The sequence below is a fragment of the Oncorhynchus tshawytscha genome, unplaced genomic scaffold (genome assembly GCF_018296145.1).
Source record: "Oncorhynchus tshawytscha isolate Ot180627B unplaced genomic scaffold, Otsh_v2.0 Un_contig_1006_pilon_pilon, whole genome shotgun sequence".
Taxonomy (NCBI): Eukaryota; Metazoa; Chordata; class Actinopteri; order Salmoniformes; family Salmonidae; genus Oncorhynchus; species Oncorhynchus tshawytscha.
Window position 1 is genome coordinate 4,789 of NW_024606919.1, and position 4,788 is coordinate 9,576.

The following is a 4,788-nucleotide window of genomic DNA, read 5'->3' on the forward strand; positions in this document are numbered from 1 at the left end:
GAGGAGAGAGACTTTGAGAATGCTTTTCGCATGGTTTGTTCAAGACAATTGAGAACTCTGAAAAACAAGCTCAGACTGGGATGTCACTGATCTTCGGGCGGAGAAGTCGGAGAGCTAAAACGCTGCAGTCATTTCTAGATGTGATACAGTTTGTCAATTTGACTTAAAAAAAGAAGAATTGGGTGCATTTTGCAAACCCCAACCCTAACACTTTTCCTAACCTGTTACGTTAATTATCCTAACCTGCTGCTTAAGTTCTCCTAAACCTGCTATGATAAGGGAATTTTGACAAAAGCTGTATCCCTTCTAGACAAAAATCGGTTGATGGCCGAATTTCCAACTTCTAATTCCGAGTTGGATGACCGTTCAAAATTATTTCCCAGTTGGAGCGCGTTTTTTCCTAGTTCCCAGTTGTCTTGAACGCACTGAAGTCGGAGATTTCCTAGATTCGAGTTCCAGGTTGCCTTAAACAAACCAAGACGCCTAGCCTATTCCGATCTGACGTTTGAGTTGCGAGTGCTACACTGCACTAAGTTGGCAGTGGCAGTCCAAACTTCATGTAAGATTAAGCATTTAAATAATTTAGAGCATAACACATTTGATCGTAATAATGACAGAATTGAAAGGCATGCATTTGGTTTTACTAGCATTTAAGAGCAGTTGGAGGCCACGGAAGGAGTGTTGTATGGCATTGAAGCTCGTTTGGAGGTTAGATAGCACAGAGTCCAAGGACGGGCCGGAAGTATAGAGAATGGTGTCGTCTGCGTAGAGGTGGATCAGGGAATCGCCCGCAGCAAGAGCAACATCATTGATATATACAGAGAAATGAGTCGGCCTGAGAATTGAACCCTGTGGCACCCCCATAGAGACTGCCAGAGGACCGGACAGCATGCCCTCCGATTTGACACACTGAACTGTGTCTGCAAAGTAGTTGGTGAACCAGGCAAGGCAGTCATTAGAAAAACCGAGGCTACTGAGTCTGCCGATAAGAATATGGTGATTGACAGAGTCGAACGCCTTGGCCAGGTCGATGAAGACGGCTGCACAGTACTGTCTTTTATCGATGGCGGTTATGATATCGTTTAGTACCTTGAGCGTGGCTGAGGTGCACCCGTGACCGGCTCGGAAACCAGATTGCACAGCGGAGAAGGTACGGTGGGATTCGAGATGGTCAGTGACCTGTTTGTTGACTTGGCTTTCGAAGACCTTAGATAGGCAGGGCAGGATGGATATAGGTCTGTAACAGTTTGAGTCCAGGGTGTCTCCCACTTTGAAGAGGGGGATGACTGCGGCAGCTTTCCAATCCTTGGGGATCTCAGATGATATGAAAGAGAGGTTGAACAGGCTGGTAATAGGGGTTGCGACAATGGTGGCGGATAGTTTCAGAAATAGAGGGTCCAGATTGTCAAGCCCAGCTGATTTGTACGGGTCCAGGTTTTGCAGCTCTTTCAGAACATCTGTTATCTGGATTTGGGTAAAGGAGAACCTGGAGAGGCTTGGGCGAGTAGCTGCGGGGGGGGGGGGCGGAGCTGTTGGCCGAGGTTGGAGTAGCCAGGAGGAAGGCATGGCCAGCCGTTGAGAAATGCTTCTTGAAGTTTTCGATAATCATGGATTTATCGGTGGTGACCATGTTACCTAGCCTCAGTGCAGTGGGCAGCTGGGAGGAGGTGCTCTTGTTCTCCATGGACTTTACAGTGTCCCAGAACTTTTTGGAGTTAGAGCTACAGGATGCAAATTTCTGCCTGAAGAAGCTGGCCTTTGCTTTCCTGACTGACTGCGTGTATTGGTTTCTGACTTCCCTGAACAGTTGCATATCGCGGGGACTATTCAATGCTATTGCAGTCCGCCACAGGATGTTTTTGTGCTGGTCGAGGGCAGTCAGGTCTGGAGTGAACCAAAGGCTATATCTGTTCTTAGTTCTGCATTTTTTGAACGGAGCATGCTTATCTAAAATGGTGAGGAAGTTACTTTTAAGGGATGACCAGGCATCCTCAACTGACGGGATGAGGTCAATATCCTTCCAGGATACCCGGGCCAGGTCGATTAAAAAGGCCTGCTCGCAGAAGTGTTTTAGGGAGCGTTTGACAGTGATGAGGGGTGGTCGTTTGACTGCGGATCCGTAGCGGATACAGGCAATGAGGCAGTGATCGCTGAGATCCTGGTTGAAGACAGCGGAGGTGTATTTGGAGTGCCAGTTGGTCAGGATGACGTCTATGAGGGTGCCCTTGTTTACAGATTTAGGGTTGTACCTGGTGGGTTCCTTGATGATTTGTGTGAGATTGAGGGCATCTAGCATAGATTGTAGGACTGCCGGGATGTTAAGCACATCCCAGTTTAGGTCACCTAACAGAACAATCTCTGAAGCTAGATGGGGGGCAATCAATTCACAAATGGTGTCCAGGGCACAGCTGGGAGCTGAGGGGGGTCGGTAGCAGGCGGCAACAGTGAGAGACTTATTTCTGGAGAGAGTCATTTTTAAACTTAGTAGTTCGAACTGTTTGGGTATGGACCTAGAAAGTATGACATTACTTTGCAGGCTATCTCTGCAGGAGACTGCAACTCCTCCCCCTTTGGCAGTTCTATCTTGACGGAAGATGTTATAGTTGGGTATGGAAATCTCAGAATTTTTGGTGGCCTTCCTGAGCCAGGATTCAGACACGGCAAGGACATCAGGGTTAGCAGAGTGTGCTAAAGCAGTGAGTAAAACAAACTTAGGGAGAAGGCTTCTGATGTTGACATGCATGAAACCAAGGCTTTTTCGATCACAGAAGTCAACAAATGAGGGTGCCTGGGGACATGCAGGGCCTGGGTTTACCTCCACATCACCCGCGGAACAGAGGAGGAGTAGTATGAGGGTGCGGCTAAAGGCTATCAAAACTGGTCGCCTAGAGCGTTGGGGACAAAGAATAAAAGGAGCAGATTTCTGGGCATGGTAGAATATATTCAGGGCATAATGCGCAGACAGGGGTATGGTGGGGTGCAGGTACAGCGGAGGTAAGCCCAGGCACTGGGTGATGATAAGAGAGGTTGTTTCTCTGGACATGCTGGTTGTAATGGGTGAGGTCACCGCATGTGTGGGTGGGACAAAGGAGGTATCAGAGGTATGAAGAGTGGAACTAGGGGCTCCATTGTAAACTAAAACAATGATTACTAACCTGAACAACAGTATACAAGGCATATTGACATTTGAGAGAGACATACAGCGAGGCATACAGTAATCGCAGGTTACTAGTACATCAGAATGTATAACCATGATGGTGTATGCTAATTACATTTTTATGTAATATAAAATTGTTGGCCTTCTAAACAACCGACCCATGGACAATGTGTGCTGCCAGAGAAGAGATATAGCCTAAGGGTTCAGTTAACAACTTAAATTAATGGTAATGGTTAAATAGCTATTGAAATGTGAAAATGTTGATTTGTCACTATGTTGACGGTCCCTAACTGCTGTTGGTGGACATAAGGAAAACTACAGGCGAATTTCCGTTGAATATCTAATCTGAAACTGTCTTTAACTCGGTTGTTTAGTTCAACCTTTAAAAAATGTATGAGCATCTTGGCCTGCTTGTTTTCATTTAGCTATATTTCCCATTTCTGTCACGCCCTGGTCAAAGTATTTTGTGTTTATCTTTATGTATTTGGTCAGGCCAGGGTGTGGCATGGGGTTTTTGTAATTGTGGTGTGTTTGTCTTGGGGTTTTGGTGGTGGTATTGGGATTGTAGCTTAGTGGGTTGTCTAGCAAGGTCTATGGCTGTCTGGAGTGGTTCTCAATCAGAGGCAGGTGCTTATCGTTGTCTCTGATTGGGAACCATATTTAGGCAGCCATATTCTTTGAGTTTGTCGTGGGTGATTGTCCTTAGTGTCCTATGTGTACTCGTTGTTAGTTTGCACCAGATAGGCTGTTTCGGTTTCGTTTATTGTTTTTTGTAAGTTCGTGTTTTTTTGTTATATTAAACATGGATCGCAATCGACACGCTGCAGTTTGGTCCGACTCTCTTTCATCACCACTAGAAAACCGCTACAGAATCACCCACCACCAACGGACCAAGCGGCGTGTCAACAGGCAGGAGCAGCCGAAAAAGGAGATGCTCACCAAGGATTTCTGGTCATGGGAGGAGATCTTCGACGGGAGAGGACCCTGGGCTAAACCAGGGGAGTGTAGCCGCCCAAAGGAGCAACAGGAGAAGAGGCAACAGAGGCAGCAGCAGCAGGAGCAGCAGCAGCTACAGTGGGAGAGGTTGCACCACCTGGAGTTATGGACATGGGAGGAGGAATTGGACGGTAAAGGACCCTGGAATGAGCCTGGAGATTATTGTCGCCCCAAAGCCGAGCTGGAGGCAGCAAAAGCAGAGAGGCGGCATTATGAGGAGCTAGCACGGCAGAGCGGATGGAAGCCCGAGAGTCAGCCCCAAAAATTTCTTGGGGGGCTTACAGGGAGTATGGCTATGCCAGGTAGGAGACCTGCGCAAACTCCCTGTGCTTACCGGGGGCTGGAGAGACCGGGCAGGCACCGTGTTATGCTGTGGAGCGCACGGTGTCTCCAGTGCGGGTGCACAGCCCGGTTCGGTATATTCCAGCTCCTCGTATCGGCCGGGCTAGAGTGGGCATCGAGCCAGGTAAGGTTGGGCAGGCTCGGTGCTCAAGAGCTCCAGTGCGCCTGCACGGTCCGGTCTATCCAGTACCACCTCCACACCCCAGCCCTCCGGTAGCAGCTCCCCGCACCAGGCTTCCTGTGCGTGTCCTCGATCCAGTACCACCAGTTCCAGCACCACGCACCAGGCCTTC